Source organism: Haliotis cracherodii, unplaced genomic scaffold (assembly GCF_022045235.1).
Source record: "Haliotis cracherodii isolate W230 unplaced genomic scaffold, xgHalCrac1.p SCAF_16, whole genome shotgun sequence".
NCBI lineage: Eukaryota > Metazoa > Mollusca > Gastropoda > Lepetellida > Haliotidae > Haliotis > Haliotis cracherodii.
In genome coordinates, this window is record NW_027266271.1 from 25,652,117 (window position 1) to 25,676,181 (window position 24,065).

General features: G+C 39.0%; 1 protein-coding gene across 2 annotated transcripts in view; it reads right to left on the bottom strand.

Annotated features, from left to right (window-relative positions):
* LOC139464004 (double-stranded RNA-specific editase 1-like) overlaps positions 1-24,065 on the bottom strand; it is a 224,287-nt gene that overhangs the window by 48,974 nt on the left and 151,248 nt on the right. The gene's annotated exons all lie outside the window — the stretch shown is intronic.

A 24,065-nucleotide genomic window follows, 5' to 3' on the forward strand; every position in this document is an offset into this window, starting at 1 on the left:
TAAGGCTTTGATTGTAAGATATGTTTGCATATCGCATGTTGTGGAATGCAGTTTTTGTGCATGGGCTGAGTTCATGCATCTCCCTCAAGCGCAGCAGCGCAGCAGCGCAGCATGTGCTGCCCATGTTGCAGGCTGACGGAGGGGAGAAATATCATGTTCTTAATACACTTACTAGTCACTTTGGTCGTGACAATTGTCTATAGACCCTTTCACTGCTCAAGTGTTTTTCCCCATGCATTACATGTATGTAGATAAATGTTCATGTCAACAGTTATTTACAGATAGCCACTTGAAGCACAACGCCACCATTATTCTTTCTGAAGGAGAGTTCCTACTGCTGATAATTCTGCATTAACTCTTATGCTGCTAGAGATGCAAAAATATTGTTATGCCCGCTCGGGGAGGTGAAGCACAAGTGAACGAGTGAGTTTGGCGTAACGCTGTATGTATTTAGTGTCAGTTATGTTTAAATTAATATCTTAGCAGGGGGTAGGAAGACTGCCCCTCTCTACTTGAACACCCATGATGAAGTATCTTGAATACGGAGCCACACTTTCACCACAACCTGCATGACACAGCCTTGGTGTGCACAGGCTGCACTGTTTGAGGACCGGTGTATGACACAGCCTTAGTGTGCACAGACTGCACTGTTTGAGGACTGGTGTATGACACAGCCTTGGTGTGCACAGACTGCACTGTTTGAGGACCGGTGTATGACACAGCCTTAGTGTGCACAGACTGCACTGTTTGAGGACTGGTGTATGACACAGCCTTGGTGTGCACAGACTGCACTGTTTGAGGACCGGTGTATGACACAGCCTTAGTGTGCACAGACTACACTGTTTGAGGACTGGTGTATGACACAGCCTTGGTGTCCACAGACTGCACTGTTAGAGGACCGGTGTATGACACAGCCTTAGTGTGCACAGATTGCACTGTTTGAGGACTGGTGTATGACACAGCCTTAGTGTGCACAGACTGCACTGTTAGAGGACTGGTGTATGACACAGCCTTGGTGTGCACAGGCTGCACTGTTAGAGGACTGGTGTATGACACAGCCTTGGTGTGCACAGACTGCACTGTTTGAGGACTGGTGTATGACACAGCCTTGGTGTGCACAGACTGCACTGTTTGAGGACCGGTGTATGACACAGCCTTGGTGTGCACAGACTGCACTGTTTGAGGACTGGTGTATGACACAGCCTTGGCGTGCACAGACTGCACAGATTGAGGACCGGTGTATGACACAGCCTTGGTGTGCACAGACTGCACTGTCCACATATTGTCTATGCAACTCCCAAGATGCTCTGTTGTGTATAGAAGCAATATGCTTCAGGACCATGTCTGGAGACACTTCCACTCACACAGCCACTTGGTCTGTCACATGATGGATGTTCTAATTGTGTATTAACCCTGTGACTGCCAAGGGATATATCTACATGCACATTGCTGTAGTGAATCCATTGTGTATCAACCAATAGCTTCGTATATTAGCAGGGACACCTCAGAAATTGCTGTTACTGGTGCAGTCAGTATGTCTGTTTCTCGACACTGTTGGTAACAATGTTTCAACTTCTGACCATGTAAGTTGTATTTCTGCATGTTTCCTTATGCCACACAAACTTTTATTTCAAACACCTTGAATCCAAAAGTATGAGTGCGTGACGAAGTGACCATGATATTATTTCAGTAATGCTACTGTACTTTCAGACATAAAACGTGAATAGATAGCAGGCATGACACACATCGTTTAACAACGCACTCAGCAATATTCCATCTATGTGATGGCGGTCTGTAAATGGGACCACACAATCCAGTGATTGATGCCATGAGCATGGGTTGCTGAAGACCTATTCTACCCCGGATCTTCACGGGTCTTAAGACTTGCATCAGACCCTCCCTAAGTACATGGCCATAACTCGGCCCAACTTGTTTCCCTGACATAACGACTGCCAAAAGATATATAGCTAACCATTGCTAGGATGTGGTGAAAAAAAGCCATTTGATTTCAGTTTACGAACTTGATTCCAATGTGTGAATATTTGCAGTAAATGAAGAAAATTGGTTTCAAATTAACTTTTGATCAAATTCTATGTCAGTGATGTGTTCTTAAACTCTTCATACAAGACGATTAATTTAGCCCCAAAATACTCAAAAATTTGATTAGATTTTCTTGCACTTTTCCTGTGTCAAACTGGTGCCTAACACTAATAGCAATGTTAATTTGACAAGTGCACAGAAGGGAGATACAATTCAACTGGGGAACGGACTGGAATTACTGTAAGAAAGCTTTCCATCTTATTTCCTTCTTGGACAAAATCTTGCACATGGTAAGGATGAAGTTAGACGGGCTGAGTACTGAAAACGTAATGCAAGTAAATAAGCATAACACAACTCTCATTACAAGCCATCATGAATCCAATTGTCACCGGGCTCATGAATATCTCTCCGCGATAAGGGAACACTTAATGCTAGAAGTCAACCCAAGTCATTTCTGCATCGCAAAGAGTTTTCTAGCAAATGAGACGGTTTTCTTTAGTCAATAAGCAGAGCCTCCTGGGACCTTAACTAACATCCAGAATGTAATCCCTTAGATAGACCCCTTCTTCATGATAGTGCTGGGCAATTGGGACTCTCTATTTTCAGAAAACACATTTTTTTGCAAGGTAATCGAACATGTGACTGGAATTAGTAGGCAATCAATGGAAGATATCCTCTGATCTCCGAGCAGGGAGCCAAGGCTGCATTGTCTTCCAAGTCCAAGGAATTTTGGTTAAGGAGGGGACCATGGAAATTGATGAAAAATATACAAATTAGAGTTTAAGCTAAAAGACGCACAATCCATTTAAACAATTATTTGGAATTGCAATTTCTATCTAACGAAGATTTAAGAAGCAGCCAATCTGAAGTATTCTCATTAAGTGGATGTGAGTTCACAACACAGGCCTCGATTCTAAGTGAATTAGATCCGTATAGAATGTATTAGGCATTCAAATTATTCCCCTGTATGGTTCATTGTTATTTAAATCATCTACAAATATGATGACTGTCACTTCTTAAACAAATTATATCCTGCAGGAATGTGCTGAGCAGATCGACCAACAGCTGCCTTCATATTGGATGGAGTTGAATTGAAAACAAAGAATAACTTGTTGCGATATTGCAATAAAGACCTGCATCAAATCTACATGGAAAGAAATGTTTTCACATGATTATAGTTAATTTGTCAGAGCATAACAGATTCATATTATTTATATGTAAAAAAGAATCAAGTGTTCCTTAACTTCTTTTGAGTTGTATACATTGTACTACCACCAATAACATGTGCTAAGGTTCTATATGAAAATGGCAAATTTTCACAGTTCCGAAATTCAATAATGGCACAAGACTGGGATTGTCAAAACCCTTTAACACATCCTGAGACTAACTGTCGTTTTATCCCATTTGAGGTCAATTTGTAATAACCCGTTGGCGTCAGGCCCCAACAAACAGAGCTAAATATCAAATATTGTCCGAACTGAGTCAATTGAAAAACATCAATAAATAGCTTGTTTACTTACCTCGGGAAATAGCACTGACTTATATCTGTAAAGTGGTATTGATCAATTGGTGGATATACTGATAGAAGTGTCACACAATTCTGTGTAATTGGGCCCATTTCACAAAACACTCACAGCATTACGACTATCATAACATCCAGTGCTACAACATGGTGTTATGAGTCATAACGCTGTGATCGCTTAATGAAACAGGCTCTTGATCGCCAGTGTTCTGATTATGTCGATTGTTATATGACTCTAATCGTGTTTACTTCCTCATGAAAAACACACACCGCATAATGCAACTAAAACCACAAGTCACATGTGGCTTCTGTTTTGAGTGAGTGTGTGAATGTTATTTAATGTCAAAATGCAGTGTTCAAGCTTTGTCATGTAAATAATGGAGGCAGACGACCAATGAACACTGATCCACGCAATCGGGGAACAAGGCACACGATATGAACACTGCAGCTTGTGACAAGTAAGACAATCGGGGTACAAGGCACACGATATGAACACTGCAGCTTGTGACAAGCCAGACAATCGGGGTACAAGGCACACGATATGAACACTGCAGCTTGTGACAAGCAAGACAATCGGGGTACAAGGCACACGATATGAACACTGCAGCTTGTGACAAGCCAGACAATCGGGGAACAAGGCACACGATATGAACACTGCAGCTTGTGACAAGCAAGACAATCGGGGTACAAGGCACTCGATATGAACACTGCAGCTTGTGACAAGCAAGACAATCGGGGTACAAGGCACTCGATATGAACACTGCAGCTTGTGACAAGCAAGACGATCAGGGTACAAGGCACTCGATATGAACACTGCAGCTTGTGACAAGCAAGACGATCGGGGGACATGTATAATTTGACATTCTGTAATTATAATCTATGTCATCATATTTTAAATACGTAGTTATAATCATTCATTTTCATTATCAAAATTCATTGTCATTCCAACTGATATACTGTAACCATTATTATAACCCATTGCCGTCACTATGAAATACCTACTTATCATAATCCAATGTCATCCCAACTGATACACTGTAACCATTATCATAATTCAATGTCCTCCCAACTCATATACTGTAACCATTATCATAATCCATTGTCATCACAACTGATATACTGTAACCATTATCATAATCCATTGTCATCACAACTGATAAACTGTAACCATTATCATAATCCAATGTCATCCCAACTGATATACTGTAACCATTATCATAATCCATTGTCATCCCATCTCATAAACTGTTACCATTATCATAATCCAATGTTATCCCAACTCATAAACTGTAACCATTATCATAATCCAATGTTATCCAAACTCATAAACTGTAACCATTATCATAATCCAATGTCATCCCAACTGATACACTGTAACCATTATCATAATTCAATATCCTCCCAACTCATATACTGTAACCATTATCATAATCCATTGTCATCCCAACTGATATACTGTAACCATTATCATAATCCATTGTCATCCCAACTCATATACTGTAACCATATCATAATCCATTGTCATCACAACTGATATACTGTAACCATTATCATAATCAATTGTCATCACAACTGATAAACTGTAACCATTATCATAATCAATTGTCATCACAACTGATAAACTGTAACCATTATCATAATCCAATGTTATCCCAACTCATAAACTGTAACCATTATCATAATCCAATGTCATCCCAACTGATACACTGTAACCATTATCATAATTCAATGTCCTCCCAACTCATATACTGTAACCATTATCATAATCCATTGTCATCACAACTGATATACTGTAACCATTATCATAATCAATTGTCATCACAACTGATAAACTGTAACCATTATCATAATCCATTGTCATCCCAACTCATATACTGTAACCATATCATAATCCATTGTCATCACAACTGATATACTGTAACCATTATCATAATCAATTGTCATCACAACTGATAAACTGTAACCATTATCATAATCCAATGTCATCCCAACTCATATACTGTAACCATTATCATAATCCATTGTCATCCCAACTGATACATTGTAACCATTATCATAATCCAATGTGATCCCAACCGATACACTGTAAGCATTATCATAATCCAATGTGATCCCAACCGATACACTGTTACCATTATCATAATCCAATGTCATCCCAACTGACACACCTACTTATCACAAATACATTTTCATCCCAACTGATCCTGTCTGCCACATGCTGCTGTAACATAAGACAGTGCCCCTCATCGTTTATCCTCCCTGCATTGTTTTATTCTACAATAAACAAATCCCACTCATCGTTTGTTTCTCAAATAAACCGCACCCAGTATTGAACAGCAATGCTGCTGATAATGAAACTTCGACCCTGATATCTTTCATTTAGAAAAGATGAGCTTCAATTATAAACAAATCTTACTCATCTGAGTAGCATAATTATGATCAATATTAATATGCTCATTGTCTCGTATAATATTTTCTGAAAAAGCAGCTGTCTTCGATTTAATGTCTTTCGGGGGAAAATAACATCTGGCGTAATAACAATCCTTATGTCACCTCGACCTACAGTTTCAGTCACAGTGATTATTCTGCCACAGGTCCTTAACAATGTGAACTTCCCAACACAAAGATGAATATGTTCAGTTATCACCTGGTTGCTGCAACACCTTCGGATGAATGGGTGTATATGCCTGCAACACTGAATGGACCAACACAAGATGCAGAATAGCCTAAAGAAATCATCGGCAATGTCAAATGTCAATCAATCTTACTTCCATGCATTCTTCTTCAGTGAAAACTTACAGCATGCAAGAACTTAATTTAGAAATGATTTGATTTTTGCATGACTGCTTTGCGTAGGTTTTCATGAAGATACCTGCTTTCTATAGAAAATGTAGTTCAATACACATTCAAATATTCATAAGAACATGTTCTCATCTTTGGCATTTCATCTGTTCTTGTGTTTGAAACTGAGTTTTTCAAAACAACAAACATCAAATTTAAACAGAGCACAACAGAAAAAGGAACTTTGTCATGAGAAATTTAATCCACGTGTGTCTCAAGGAGTTGACCTTTCTTGTAATGATAATATTGCAACATATATTGGTTATCGGCAACCATTGTTATGTATCAATATGGAAGTTATCGATAGTTTGATGTATTCATATTCATAATTTGTGTGAAAAGGGCAATTATTAATAAGTATCCAATGGAATTTGATACCTGACTTTCATCCTGTTTTGTGCTGTCAGAATAAAGCATTCTTTAAAGTCACAGTAGAATTTCATTTAAACATTTCACATATCTATTGCAGTGATTAATGGATTTATGAAACTTGCTATCTTATGTCTTGCAACTTGATGTTGATGTGAAGTGGAGTTTCTTTAGTCACATGACCCTGATTAACAATAACTGTGAAAAGATGGGTCCAAATATTCATAACCACTTTTGCCAACTGAGCTACTCTGTAGGCAGGTCATAAAGGCAACAATGTTGACTTTCACAGCAAAAAGTAATAAACAATTTCTGTTTGAATAGAATGCAGCTGCTCATTTGAAAGGTGAGAACATCAGTGGTACTTGAGAAGTTCAAGGAAGAACAGTACACCAACATAGGAATACCGAAGCTCACACACAAACTTTCAAAGATCTGCAGCTATTCCCTAAAATGCCCCAAATGCATGTTTCGGAGAGTGTACTGCAGGTTGTGGTTTGGTTATGTTTGGCAATATGTTTGACAGACACAGCAGCTGTCAGGACAGAAGGTGGGGGGCCGACCAGACTGGACAGGGGAGGCCCAGGTCACGGTCTGTAACCTCATCTCCAAGTCTTGCATTCCCAGAGTGCACGGTCATCCTGTTTCCAACAGTTCCTCATAGAGGTGTCAACATGTTTGACAGCTGGGCAATCAAATCTGGATCTATGAAGTTGTCCAAGTCAGGACACCAGGCTATAAGCTCCAAGGTTCCTTGTGTCCTGGACTATTAGCACATCACAAGTGTTTCTGTAAAAACAGCTGATTATCCAGTATCTTCATACAAGCAGTCGACTTATCCGTTATCTCTGTAAAAGCAGTCTATTATCCAGTATATTCGTACATGCAGCTGATATCAAGTATCTCCATACATGTACTCGATTTATCAGGTATTTCTGTAAGGGCAGGCGATGATCTGGTGTCTCCAGACATGCAGTCAATTATCTGGCTTGTACTACCTGAGAGATCAGTGAATTAATCATGAGACACCTGCTAATAGCATCCCACAGGAGCAAAACATCAACAGAATATGTCATCCAACATGAACAGCACTTTTTGTCATAGCAGAAGGATTCTGAAGTTGATTGTCAGTCAGCTTAACTTCCTTATGCGCCAGTGAGGTGTGCTACTTTGGATATTTTCACTCAAGTTTGAAAGGCTTCGTCTTCAACTGTTCAGATTTTATGAAAATTACAAAATGACAGACACTATTTCAATTTCCACATCTCCCACAAAGGCTAAAATATCTAACACCATTATTTGATACAAACTTGTCAAATGTTGTGAAATCTACAACCATGGTAACCAAAGTAGACTTGCTCCAAGGATGTACTGAATGATGAATCCAATGTATAGTAATTCTATCCTTGTAATTGGCAAGTAAACGACACCAGGCTGTAATAGGGACAACTGGTTCTTATTATTTATATAATCAAGAAATTATGATTTAAACTAAGTTATTGCCTTGGAGTCTTGTGCAAGTCTATAGCCATAGTAACCAAAATATTTGTATTAGTCTCTTATAAACATTTCCCAACTCTGAAGGTCACTAAGGACCGTCCTCTGCCAAAGGTAGACAATACAATTATAGGACAAATACTCTCACATCTTATTGTAGAACAAATTCTGCTTCAACGTCCCCACGACCAGTGTCCCTGACCAGTGTCCCCGACATCATTCTTGTCAACTGTGGACGCCAGATTCTCTTGTGATAATTACATGCTAATCTGCACACATTACAAGGGCACATGCTCCTAGTGTATCATATTCCCCATTAATAAAGCTGTCAAGATTGGATGATAAAATCAGGAGATTGAAATCTTGAGAGAGTCAGTATGCATGAAAAGCCAGGATAACATAATTGACATAGCTTGAAATTGGCAGCAAATTGGTGGACAAACCATTCCATTCAGAAGTACTGATTTTACCCTTGATGATCGGTGACTTTTTTATCAAAGACTAGAATATCACTTTCAACCTATTCACCTGTGTAATTAAGGTCTAGGGTCACTGGTGTCAGTTTTGAAATAACAATGTTCATGTTGTTGTGATTCGGTTCTCATGCTATATCAAATATTCAAGATTTTATCAAAAATGTAGAAGAAAAAAAAGAAAATGTGTCTGGAAAAGTCTAACACTTCATAGTCTTAAAGTATGTGTAAGTAAAAAAAAAAGAGGTTGACTGATTTTGTTTGAATATGGATACAGCCGCATGATTGGATACAGTTTTAATCAGCTCATAATAAGGAAAACTGTTTAACATTGCAACCCCACCATTATAACGACCCAATCTCTGTATTGCCATTTTGTATTATATTATTATGTACACTTAATAGTAATAGGCTATATATATTGTGCATATTTCCACACCACGCAAGGGCATGCTCAAAGCGCTATTATTACCCCAGTCACGGAATCAGTGTGCACTGAAGAATCAGCTCCCTGGGGAGTATACAACCAAGCAGCCTGTTAGGTGCGAGAAGGTTAACAACCACATTGCCATATCATCCTACCGGGTACCCATTCACTGCTGGGTGAACAGAGGCACATTTTGAACAGTCACTTGCCCTATGAGACACCATCTGTGATGCCTGTGCCTCTGTGTGGGCCGGGGCCGAAGCCCTAGAATCTCTCAGTAGCCAAGCTGCCGAAATGCGGTCACCCATTCAAGGACTCTCTGCGACCGACATTGCTTAAATTCACCTGATTTATAACATGTACACTGTGCACAGGACCATTTTTATATAGTTATAGAATATTGTCACTGTCTGCATGATAATATCTTGTATCAATAAGAACAGCATCAGAGAAGTAACACTCACCCTTGAAACCTTCAACAAGCTACCAGTGGTTATGACACAAACATGTCCAAAATACAGTTTGAAATGAAGCATGCATGTCAAGGGGAGCCAAGGGGAGCCATGGGGCCCTTATTATAATGCAGCAGCAGCAAGCTTCAAGGACCCCTGAAGTAAAACCAGTTCAACACATGCACACATGCCACAAACCACCATGTCCATCAGTAGGAATACAATCTGAGATGTAATATACCACACTAACAAGTTCAACATTTCTATACCACGAAACACTATGTCCAGAATTAGAATACATTTTATAAGTAACATTCTACCTTAACACCTCCAACACACATATCTATGCCACCATGAAGAATGTCATCTAAGAGGCAACATGGCACACTAACCGCTTCAACACACCATTAAATTGCCATCAATGCTATCAAGTACCATCCATCCCCCTTTTGTCACAAAGAAGAAGCAGCAATTACACCCAAGCTTAGCACTACATGCTTAAGACCCCACACCTGCAGTGCAAACGTGAGCCACAGTGTACCAGAAACACAGCCATCTATGCTGCCGATTGTCCAACACATCTGAGGAGAGTGGAGCTTCATTTATAAATCACGGCAAATAAATCACCGATGAAGTCGCAACACAGGTAAACATAACCAAACCTCGTTCACCTACCTTCTCCTGCTCAACTCAAGGGTGTATTTGTGGAGGAGTTTCCAATTGCCTGCTAAATTGTACAAGCCATCTGGCTGGATCCCATCACCCCGTAGGCTGGGACTACTGGGGCTCTCCAGCTTACTGCAGCCTTCTGCCTATACCGCACACCATACAGGCTACTGGCTAAATGTTGTATTACTTTCATCTCAGCTCAAGGAGGAAATAATCACATAATTTACCCCTTTTGTAGTCATTACCAGCAAAACAGTCAGGCATTTACTTTTTTTAGTGATATGTACAAAAGTCAATGTTGATCAGTCAACTTTCAAGGTTGAGCAAATGTTATGGAATGTTTGTTAAATGTCATAGGACTATTACAGGTCATTCTATCTCTGGCCTGAGAAAACTATTCCCTGTACCGTGATTGTGATCGAGTTGCAGTCTAAACAGGAGGTGACTTGAGTGTCACTGTACCACAGCAAGTGAGTGAGTGGTATATATAGAGCATCATCAGACTAGTATCATTTTGCATTGGATCCCTCCAGAGTTGTTTGTTTAAGTTGTTTATGACACAGTCAGCAATAGTCCAGAGATTTGATGGCAGCCTAGCTGTATATAAACGAGCCTGGCGTGGTAGTAATTTTGTCTACAGAACTACCATGCACAGTCTGACTTCTGCCAATGTCCAAATCCCCAGTACAGTAAACTTATGTTGGTCTTGTAAACTCAGCTGATAATAGACCATATAAAAACACTAAACACTTACTGAAATGATGCTATGTTCTGGCTAACAGACTCCAAACGTTTGGGTACAGACCACTCAGGCTCACCAAAGATGAATGTTCATATGTCTGTATATTTTCACAGTGTAAATAGGAAAATACAGTAGAATTCTTTAACCAGATTAGTATCAAGAACAATCAAAGACATTTACCCTTATGTACCATGGACAAATTATCAAGTTATCCATTGAGACAATGGTGTGCTGATATTACCCATAGCTCAGATAAGAATTCTCTCTGGGGGGAAAAGTCACATCATCTTTAAAAATATATTGAGTTAAATGGAGTTCGAGAAAGAGTTCGAGTATGAGTTTCTGTAATTGAGTACAAATTATTTGAACCCTAAATGTTCATCATGGTCTGCTACAAACACATGGCACAGCTCCATACAGCCTCCTAGCCGTCAATCTGATTACCTCCCCTTGTGCAAGCCACTAAACGACTTCCTGGGTCATTACCTCTATCAGCTTCTTGACGAGATGGGCCAGTGTTAGCTTTGGCAAATATTTGGCTTCCATACAGCTGATACAGGTGTTAACATATGGGTGATGTATATTTTATATTCACTATTTGATACTGCCCAGCCGTTTATGTTGCCTAGGAATAATATCTTCCCAGACGTTTTTTTTTCAGTCTACGAAAACAACATGCACGTAAATAGGCATGAAGCGCCTTTTGATATGTTTAAATGATTTGGAGTGTGGATTAGTACCTTTGATGTCAAAGTGGAACCTTTTAACCAAGTCTTTAATCAAAGCTTATGCTTCTAGGTCTGGAAACAGTAGGGGGTAGCTCTGCTCTCTACTGAGGGTAGAAACATTAATGGCCATTTGCAGCTTATACCAAAACCCTCCAGACTGATTTAAAGAAATCAAGACGCTCTCGGCTGATTTCAAGAAATCTAGACTTGTTTGGAACATTTTGCCCATTGTCCCTTCTGTGTCTGTATAAGAGACAATGGTTAGGATGGATAGGTGGGTGAATGAGTATGGTTTTAAGCCGTTTTTAGCAATATTCCAGCAATATCGTGGCAGGGGACACCAGAAATAGGCTTCACACTTTGTACCCATGTTGATCTTCAGCGTGACGAGTGAACGCTTTAACCACTAAAGTACCTAACGCCCCCTTATGATGGATAGGAAGCATGCAGGGTGACAAGTGAATGAATATTGTTTTATGACAGTCAGCACCTTTCAGTGACATTTTCCTAAATTGGAATTTATTTTTATTTTTTTAAATTTTAAGAAATTGGGAATTTTGACTGTCCTTTGACGCAGACTTTGGGCTAAACATTAGCGTCTGAGCTGGTCTCCATATATCCTTTTTATATGTCATCTATCATCACAACATTACATGTTAATAAACTTGCCTTGACATTCCAAATGAATGTAGTATTGGACCAATCAGTGCACGCCATACAACATCTGACCAATCAAAGTCTTTCATAAGAGCATGTTTTTTTATTTATTAATTCATCTCAAGTCTTTACGCCAAATTAGTTGATCATACAAGGGAAAAGTGCTGTTCAAAGCCTCTTCCACACCTGACTAGTGAGTGAGGGAATGTGTTTCATGCCACATCAAAAACTGGACAGCTATTCCACTATCAAAGCCAAGAGCACAATACATTCTTGTAAAGGCATGTTGAAACGAGAACCCCCCGAACATGAAAAACAGGAGATTAAAAGAACTTTGATAGAACAAAAATCTTTAACTGAATTTTCTTGATTATATGAGTGTGAACAGATTCAAAGACATCATCACATCATCGTTCATAATATCCTTTAGCATCAGAAAAAAACTTGCAATCTTGAACTGGCATGATTGAGATAATGGCAACCAGCGCTGCTCACTTGCCAGGCCTGATGAGCTTGGGAGAAAAGCAATTATCAGCCAGCCAAATCTGCTATCACCCGAATCCTGCTTCTTATCAGGAAAATCATTATTCATTTTATTTCTCATATTGGTTGAATCATTATGGTAAATCTCTTGAGATCATGTGAAATATTAGCCTGGGAGTTTTCAACGTTTGTCAAAATTCAATATCTGTTCCATGTGCAACTGGCATGCTGTCGGTACCCCTCCTCATATATGACCTATTGTTATTAACAAGTACTGAACACACACTCATAACTCTGCCTGATCAGTGAAGTGGGTGCTGGGAAAAGGTATTGAATTTGCAAGTTTTGTGAGAGAAAGAATCCTATAGTTCTTATATATTGATTGCTTCATTTAAAGGGATTCATAAATAATGCAGTTTGAAACAAGTATTTGTCACAAAGTGAAGAAATGTCCCCCGCCTGTATATACACCATAGTACCAAATATGAAGACAATCCAGCGATTAGTTCTTGAGATATTGTGGGACACACGGACGGTTGTGAATACTAGGTCCCCAGCTCTGCGCTTTCACGCGGCGGGGGACAAAAAATAGTTGTTTTTTCCTGAAATGTCTTTTCTGAGTAATTCAATCCTTTGTGAAATACATGTTTATCTAAATAGACAATATATGGGTTGTGTCAACAATTTGCTAGCAAACCTGGCCCAACTTTACAAACTTCTGAATAAAAATAAATAAATCAATCACACTTTTATTTCACCACTTTTTCTCATCCAATGCAAAATTACAACAACAAAAATATGGTTGTGTGGGTATATTTCAAAACAGTACTCCTGAAAGTTAAAAAATATATAAATAAAACAAAACAAAAATATATAATAAAAAACAAAAGATGTTCAAAATAAGCAGGTTTTAACTTTAGAAAAAAAAAAGGTAACATAATGCTTATTCCATCAACAGGAATATAAACTAGTCTTGCCTAACCTAAAATTAATTATCTTGATTATTCAAAATCATGCCATTCAAATGCCTTTTCTGAAAACCTTGGTTTAAACTTTTAAAATAATCGCCTAAGTCTTAATGAATTCACAAGGTTTAAGATTTCAAAAGTTTGTAAATCATGCCAATTGCCCTTGAAATGAACACCAGTGTTGACAGCTAGCTGAAACCTCCCATGGTATAACATGTATATCACACAGGGAATCTCCCGTAGGCTTGCACCAGGCGTGTCATTGACGCCCACCAAAAATGTCAAATGTGACATATCTTGTTACTAGCTTATTACCCCTCATAACAAATCTACTGTCAGTGTTTTCACACCCAGTTAATCATGTTTTTCAACATAGGTGACCTATCCCTTTAGTGGAAATTAGTGCTGAGTAGGCTAAACCAATTCCCGACTCGATTGCTGCACTTATCACAATTTGCCCAATGACTGTGTGTAGGGCAAGTCTTGCATAACCTGTCTGACAGCTTCTCTCGCATGGGAAAGTTTGCATAGAGTTAAATTTCTTAACATCATTCTCAATAAGTGTTTGTTTGTGTGCTTAGCAAGTTATCTCTTTGTTAAAACTATAGACAGAAGATTTAGATAATAACTCCAGATATGTTTGTGAGATGCACTGTAGTATTTGACTTGAGAGGGAAACTTTACCGCCAAAATAAATAGCAAAAATTACCATGGAAAAACTGCAAACAAGTCACATGTTTTTCTAAATTCTGTTCAAAGACATCATCAGATTTTCTATTTGTAGCAGACTATTTCTATGTAAAATGGCTTTTTAAACCACAAACCAAAAAAACCCCTGCAATTACTGTATTAGATCAAGCAGAAAACTAAACAACTCAACTTGATCATCTAATTGATGAACACCTTAAACTTGAACACCTCAAACTTGGACACCTTATTGATGAACACCTCAAACTTGAACATCTTATTGATGAACACCTCAAACTTGAACACCTTATTGATGAACACCTCAAACTTGGACACCTTATTGATGAACACCTCAAACTTGAACACCTTATTGATGAACACCTCAAACTTGAACACCTTATTGATGAACACCTCAAACTTGGACACCTTATTGATGAACACCTCAAACTTGAACATCTTATTGATGAACACCTCAAACTTGAACATCTTATTGATGAACACCTCAAACTTGAACATCTTATTGATGAACATCTCAAACTTGAACACTTAGCATAGTCTCTGTGAGACGTCTGTTTATTGCCAAACGCTGCACTAAATAAAAGGCAACCTCTAAATGATCGAGTCTGGGACAGACAAACCAGTGATTGATGTCATGAGCATTGATCCACATAACTTCTTTCAATGACAATCATCACAGTCTCCAAGTTTCACCACGCAATCCATTAAGCTCTTACAAAAAGCCTAACTTACTTGGGACCAATTCTAGCCCAGAATCCCAACAGTTCTGTCTCCAAAACTTAAGACACTTAACCCCAACACAAAAACATACATCAGTGCCAATAAAATTAAGGGTCAAACCTACAATTACTGTGTGATGATTGTCGATTGTATGATTGGACCACCATACCATGTGTTGTGATCGCAGCGTTGCGGAACCAGCTGCATCAAACAGAGCCCTGCAATCACTGGCAGTAATAACTGCATATGGATCCCGCATCAAACAGGTTTTCATATCCAGTTTTCTTATCATTGAAGGAAACTCACCACTTAATCAAATTACACATGGAATTACAGCTAATAATCAGTATGCTTTGTAGTAAATTGCATCTAACACAGCATCGTGATGGATCCTTGACAATATTTCATGATTTTTAATCTTCAGATTGATTTTGCCCAGAGCTATATTATAATGTTGAATCAAACGAATTTTCAGAATGAGAAACTTGAACCTTTATGGCAATGAAATATTGCAATTTTAAGATTGAGAAAAATCCAATCTGTTAAGCAATGAAATATTGGAATCTCATAACAGAAAAAAACAATTCATGGTATATCTTTACACAAAGGCACCAGAAACACATGCATGAAGATGATTTAGCTGTTCCATAGATCGTGGGAATTTCTAACAATGGCACATACTACAAATCAATACATTTCCTCCAAACACCAGAAAAGAAATTAATAAAATGTTGCTGAGAAAGAACAGAATTGACTAATTTATCAAATGCTGTGCAAGTTTTCGAAACACTGAATGCTTAATGGCTCAACTAATCCAACTGGTCGTTCAGCCATGTTTTACCAGTGAAGTACAGAACGTACACACTGTTTCATAATCACCAGTGATCTAAACCAACAGGAGGTTGTTGTGTATTGAAAAGTTATGTACCACAATGCTTCCCATCCCCGGCACCCATGGGGAACACTTCAGATTGCCAATGCACTGATTTTCAAGACAAGTTCTTCAAGTGCTGGGGAAAATATTATCTCACACAAGGGAAAAGCAACTGGTCCAATGAAACTATATCAAGTGAACAAGAAGAGTGAGTGAGTGAGTGAGTGAGTGAGTTGGGTTTAACGCTGCTTTTAACAGTATTCCAGTTATATCAAGGCGTGTCAGCTTAATGTTGGAGGAAAGCCCGAAGTGATGCAGGTCTCAGACGTTTACCACTTTGGTGAAACCCACGAGCACGGGTATGGTGCTGACAAACCTAGAAACATAATTGGGGGGAACCGGGATTCGAACCCACAATCATAGGTTTCTGGCGTGCCCAAGGGACGCAACTCTGTACAGCGAATTGCGGCGCCTTAGACGACTGGGCCACCCGTGCCCCCGTGAACAAAAAGAAGATATAGACAATACAACTTCAAAAATCGATCAATCTCAGAAGCTTGGTACCTTTATGCATATTGGGAAAAAGGAAAGGTATTCCTTTCATACCACTGTACATCACAACCATAAAATGAAAATAAAAAGGCAGTACATGATACCAGTGAAAAGATCACAAAACATGCTAGTCAGTTATATATTAGAGTATTAAATAAAAACAAGAGTTTGCCACTAACGTGGCTATACATCATGGTGATCATAATGATAACACACAATGTCAGAGTATACAGTTACAGCAGAATGGTGGAACCTACAGTTTGTGCTTGTAAAATATGACTCAGGCTTTGGACAAGAGGCTAAGGCACAGACACAAACTTACCTATTCAATCATCAAATTTATTGATGTCATTCCAAAAGCAAAAGGGTTAAATGCTATCCTGTTACACAAACTTGACCCAAGACCTGTGATTGACAGGCATATACTATCAGCAGGGTGCTGCCTCTGCCACAAAAGTGAGGCAGTTGGAAGCAACGTTAACCCTTGCTACTTTGTGAAACGCAGTCACAGGTTACATGGGTCAAGGAGCATGGCACTTTCTTTGTACACCTCTCAGAGCAGGCAATAGGATTTGTCAATACATTGTCTGAAACGCCTAAACAGTTGACAGTGACCTTGAGAATGATATCCATCTCTGAGATTTTGTAATCCTGCTTGCTGTTAACTTTCAACCAAGTCACCTAGCCTGATCACCTGATCCATTTAGTCGCATCTACCGACCGGCAAGATCGCTGGGGTCCAATTCTAACCCTGAATCCCTTCAAGTCATCAACAAGTCACCTAGCCTGATCACCTGATCCATTTAGTCGCATCTACCGACCTGCAAGATCACTGGGGTCCATTTCTAACCCTGAATCCCTTCAAGTCATCAACAAGTCACTGTGCATGACCACCCTATCACACTATAAAAAAGTACATTCACAGCAAAAAGTAGTTTGTAACAATTCATATCCCAGCCTGTTACTGAAATAAGCAACAAACAGGATAGGGTGGTACGGCTCCCTGACTTGGTTGATGCATGTCATCGTATCCCAATTGCATGGATCGATGCTCATGATGTCAATCACTGGAGTTGATTATTTTCAGACCACTGTTATATAGCTGGAATATTGTTGAGTGCATCATTAAACAACAAACAAACAAATAAATCTGAAAGAAAATGGTGGACTATCCCCTTGTCTAATGACAGGCCAATTCCAGGTTAAGGTACTTGTATTTCTCCTGGAATAAACGCTTATAACTGTTTACAAAGTGAAAAAATTGGAAGAATGATGATAAATAGAATCTCTTAATATATCAACAGTTGTCGATAAAGCCTTGGAGATTTAAACTTTTATTGACTCTTGTTGACATCAAAAGACACTCGGGTGATATTCTCTATGTATAGATTATAGGTCAGTGGTGTTGATTTACAACAGTGTCTGCCATGGTTTGACAGCCCACTCATACTGCAGTGTGTGGTGTAGTGTGGTGTCTCCCATAGGCCTATGATCACCAGCTTCCATCACGTTTCTGCTCGTAAATATGGATACACTATTCTCAACCCAAATGTACTGAAGCCAAATACACTAACTGTCTAGATAAGAGTTAAAGTCATCCTTGCTGTTAAAGATTCCTCTGACACAGTGACCAGGACTATCTCTCATCTCGATGTGAGTGAATGAGTGAGTTTGATTTTCCGCCACATTAAGGAATATTCCAGCAACATCACGCCAGCGAACACCAGAAATGGGCTTCACACATTTTACCTGGGTCTTTGGCTTGACAAGCAAACGCTTAAAGCATTAGCCTACCCGACCGCCCCAGTGAAGGAAGGAGTGAGAGAAGAAGTATGGTTTAACACTGCTTTGAAATGTATATAAGTTATATCCCCATGAGCACTGGTATGGTGCAGACAAACCCATAAGCATCATAATTAAGGGCAAATCTAGGATTCAAACTTAAGATCATAGGCTTCCGGCATGCCCTAAGGACACAATTCTGTAAAGCAACTTATCGCCTTAGACAACTAAACCATCCCTGCACCCACACAGCACATGAACCTAGAGAAACTACAAGTCTAACTATCTTTGCATTGCACCATAACACAGCTCTTAAAACATCAAGCAACGACGATACATCTTCTATTGCACCTCCTCTCCCCACCTGTCTGTTCAGTGCTGCGAGATGCATATCGACGTGCAGCTCCACCTACAGGGATGGTCTCACGCCAAAGGGAGTTGTTTGTTCGAAGGAACACCATACACTTCAGATACAGTCACACCAATCTCCATCATCCAAACTGCCAGTTTTTGCAAATACTTGAGACCTTGTTAGCATAAATGCAGGGCTCGTACTTCTGACTGTGACATCATGGAACACATGTTATGTGAATATTGTGGAGTAATAATTGAGTCATACATCAAATCTTCATGTGATGAATAGTAATAGCGAACATAACTGTCTGTTTATCTGGGAAATATCCCTATTTGAAACAACTTATATTCATTTGATGTTTTTCCATGAGAATCCAGATCATGAAGTGCATGAGGCAGCTTTTCCTCTTCCAGAGAGAAAGAGATGGCAACAAGATGAGTGAAGAAGAGACAAAAGGTACATGATGGCATCTGGAGAGTGTACTTGGTAAGGGTGCGCAGTATTACCGGTATATCGGTAAATTTAGGTTTACTCTTTCCATGATACATATTTTATCATCCAAAACTGGCTCCCACAGGAGATATGTTTGGGTGAGATCAAGGATTTATCATCCAAAACTGGCTCCCACAGGAGATATCGCTTGGATGAGATCAAGCGATATCTACACTGTAGATATCGCTGCAATGAAATTACATCACAATGCTTTGCAGACCATTGTGACATCACTGGTTACCATGACGTCACAATCAAATGACATCACTAATGGCTCTGCTACTGAAGCTGTTTGCAGTACTTTTTACACTGAAGACACTGCTAATTACTGTCTACAAATTGAAAAAGGTGAAAGAATGATGTTGGATGATAAATAAAATCTCACCCTCGTGTCTTTTGATATCAAATATATCAACACTTGTTGATAAAAGTGGCAAAAATCCTCGGCAAGCCTCGGATTTTTCCACTTTTATCAACTCGTGTTGATATATTTGATATCAAAAGACACGAGGGTGAGATTCTCTATATCTACACTGTAGATATCGCTGCAATGAAATTGCATCACAATGCTTTGCAGACCATTGTGACATCAGTGGTTACCATGACTTCACAATCAAATGACATCACTAATGGCTCTGGTACTGAAGCTGTTAGCAGTACTTTTCACACTGAGGGCACTGCTTATTACTGTCTACAAACTGAAAAAGTTAGAAGAATGTTTTGGATGATAAATAAAATCTCACCCTTGTGTCTTTTGATATCAAATATATCAACACTTGTTGAGGGTGGGATTCTCTATGTTACACTGAACTAGTTCTTCTGGTTATATTCCATGCAATTTGATGGAAAATGTGAAGGAAGCCTGTTGGAAAACTGTGTGAGATTTATTGTTTCTAAACATGATAATAATGCTTAGAAATATTTTCCATCCGTCTTTGTGTCTATTAGACAGTACATCCCCTTTTATGTTTTCCAGCTATGCACCACCCACATAGGGCAGTCGTAAGCTTACTGAACTGAAACATATTTGACTAGACTCAGAATTCAGACTGGTGGCTTCAGCTGCAGACTGTGTCAAATAAATACTCCCCATGTAACTGTTTTCCCCATAATCATAAACACAAATACTTTCCAGAGCCTGCTGAAATGACCCAAACAAACCCCACCCATCCGGGCCCATCTCCAGACTGCAATATAATCACATTCCACCGAGGCCTACTCCCAATGTGTCAATGTTCAGCTGAGTTTTAATCCTATTACATTGCCATCTATATGACCTGTGCATATCTGAGGAGATACAGATCTCCTTCCACATTCCCTTACTGTCTAAACTGTGTCATCCTTCAAAGCCCGAGTCCCAAGGAACAAGACATCTCCCAGCAGGTCGCCCCACAGAGCTCGGAACTCTTTATCCTCTGTCCACAGCTTCATGTAATGACGATTTAACCTGTATTGTCATCGTGATGTACTGTGGTCTAGATTACAATGTCCTTGTACAGAATTTTATCACGTCCCGAGAGGGTACATTTCCCGATCGTAACAAGTCAGCTTGTATTAGTTGTACTCCCAGACACACTTCTTCAGACCAACGGTTGTCAGATGCACCACCTGTACCCTTTGTCCTCTGACATTTGGACACCGCTATCGTCTTCTGGTTCCCAACACTGTCATAATACTCTGATAACTGTTGTCACCTTGGATCTAAATTCCTTTTACTTGGCTGATAAAATAATAATATTTTTCATATAGTTCAATCCAGAACATTTTACTGCTCTTAGGACAGAGTTCAGAGTTGGTCATTTGATAGGCCATTGATCAGTTTCCAAAAAGACCAACTAAAAATTAATGAAATGCTACAGCCATTTATCTGTTAGGCGAGGATATTACGATTTCGTTTTGTTGTTTAACACGGCAGTCAGCAATATTCCAGCTTTATGACGTCAGTCTGTAAATAATCGTACAGTGATTGACATCGACCTACACAATTGGGATACGATGTTATGCATCAATCAAGTCAGCGAATCTGACCACCCGATCCCGTTAGTTGCCTCCTACGACAAGCATAGTTGCCTTTTACAGCAAGCATGGGTTGCTGAAGATCTATTCTACCCTGAATCTTCACGGATATGGATATTACATAACCTGTATGTATGAATTTATATACTTTTTCTGCTCTTAACCAAACTAATACTGTACCTTTGAATACATAACCTCATAGACCCCAACATGTTTAGCTCACAATTGGTTTGATCTTTCACACCTTTGTTTCATTAGTTTTTTCACAGTTAATTCATAATAATTACTTGTTATTAATCTGCTTACTTGAGGATTTCAAGAAGGTATATTGTTTTATGAACGTGTTGGGAAATGGATTCCCATTACTCTGACCAGATTGGGGCACCAATCTGATTCATTTGGATCCTCATCCATCTTGTTACAAACGTAGAGAGTTGTTATGGACCTTGGATTCCAGATGGGATCATTGTAGTCTTAGAATTATACACAATGATAACTATTGTTCCATATTCAAACACAGAAAGGTACACATTTCTCCCACCAAATCTTCAAAAGCCTTTGCCTGAGAGCACAGAGAAGCAATTATGTCTATTTGCAGCCTTGGATAGTTTCAAAATGTCTTGAATTTTCGATTTATCTTTGACTGTCATGCAGTTGATGTCTCACAATGTGTATGTCCAAACAGTCTCGCAAGAATTACAAAGATTTAAATCAGTTCTCCCATGGAATTTTGTCTGTAAATATCTTTCAAAATTCCAACATATCTCTTTGAAAGTGAGGACACCTTCATGACATGAAAGAGGCAAGTATAATGGTTATGGCCACACAGAGAACAGAGTCGAGACATGTCGGTTGTAAAACAGATTGGAACAAAAGCTCAGAAACAATTACACGTTATCCAAGAAAATCTTTCATCTTGCCACTAACAGAAAGAAAACTTGCTGGTACAGCAAGGAAATTGTTACATATTATGTGCCAAATTGTCCCCTTAAAAGGAGCCCAAGAAGGTCATTGGTAGAGTGAGTGAGGATCAACTGTACTCAACACTGCTTCATGTATATCAGATGGCACCCATCAGATCATGTCAGCTTACACTTAAGGAAAGCCAAAGGATGGACCAGAAACACTTAGCACAATGTTTTCAGTTTGTTTGATGTTAAACTCTGTGAAAAAAAACAAGTCTGAAAATGTCAAACATGTCACTGATATCATGAGCAATGATTGGATCGATGACACACAATCTATCAATCACCGAACATGATCACCCACATGATCACCCGATCCATTATACTACCTCAAATAACCAAGATTGTTGAGGACCTATTCTAACCCTGAATCTCCACAGGGTAGCCATATAATTAATGAGCATGGTACGGTGCCAACAGACCAAGGATAGTGATCAGAGCAAATTCAAGATTCAAACTCACAGCAAGGACACATCAGCACATCTAACACACTAACCACAGAGCCATCCATAGCTTGTGTACTCAGAACTGATTTCAAGATGGTTCAGCTTGGACATAGAAAGGAGTTGATACAGAATGTCAGTATACATCATGAGTTTCATTTCTTACTTTTATGTTTGACTTTTGTTAATCTAAGGAAAAGATTTATTCCCCCTCCACATCTGTATAATCCACATTAGAATGTTTTGTAAATGTAATGACTACCCGATGTCCAACTACATTAGGAATATACAACAAGGTACATCTTATGCCTTCAAGTTCTACAGTTCCCCATGTGACCTGTATTTGATTTGTATTGTTGAGTCCTCCTTTCTGTAGCCTTTGACACAACATACAAGTCTTTTGTACTCATGCACTCTCAGGACAGACTCAGTGTATAACGTTTCCGAAACTTTGTGATGGGTGTATCTCGCAGTAAATTACCATTCCTGAACATAAAAAAACAGTTACTCCACAGAACACAAATGGTGCTTCAAGGGAAGGTTTTTCAGAAAAGCAAAGACTAATTTCTTCTGCTTGTTTTATAACAATTCAACCCAAACTAAAGTACAATAAAACAAATGAAACATAATTAGTTTCATGTTATCAAGGACAAAATCATTTTCTGTAGCCCTTGTTATGATAATCTACAACGTCTTGCAGGAAATGTTAGTAGAAGAACAATTAAAACAGCTATGTCCCAAGGGCCATGAAGACATTGCTCACTCTGCCTACATAAATTGGGTCTCTTTCTTCTAAATAAACATCCTTTTTTATGGCATGGCTGCTGAATTACTGCGCAGCTGATAAGACAATACTGCGGACTAATGATCGTGAACACTGAAGACAACGCGACATTGCAACATGATACAACAGTCAGGCAAGAGAATGTGTTTCTTTGGTACTTTTTTCACAAAATAATCAAGAGGATTGTTGATGCAAGATGAAAGTATCCTCTACTGAATAAAGAGTTTATTTCATTATGTGTGAAAAGTATATACTTTTTCACAATCACACAAGGAGGCGAAAGAAACGGTCTCATCTTGTTGTTTTGGACAAATATATTTCCTTCGACACTTGGGAGGCTCGGAATAATATCTCTCCGGGTATTTGGCGAACATCAGTCACATGAGGTTTTAAATGCCTCGTAGTGCGTGTTATTTGTAATACTACCCATCTTGCACGCTACATTATAAGTTGTCCTCTGGTCTCGAGGGGGCATGGGTTGGTGTACCCTACCCTCTATGTTAGTTAAT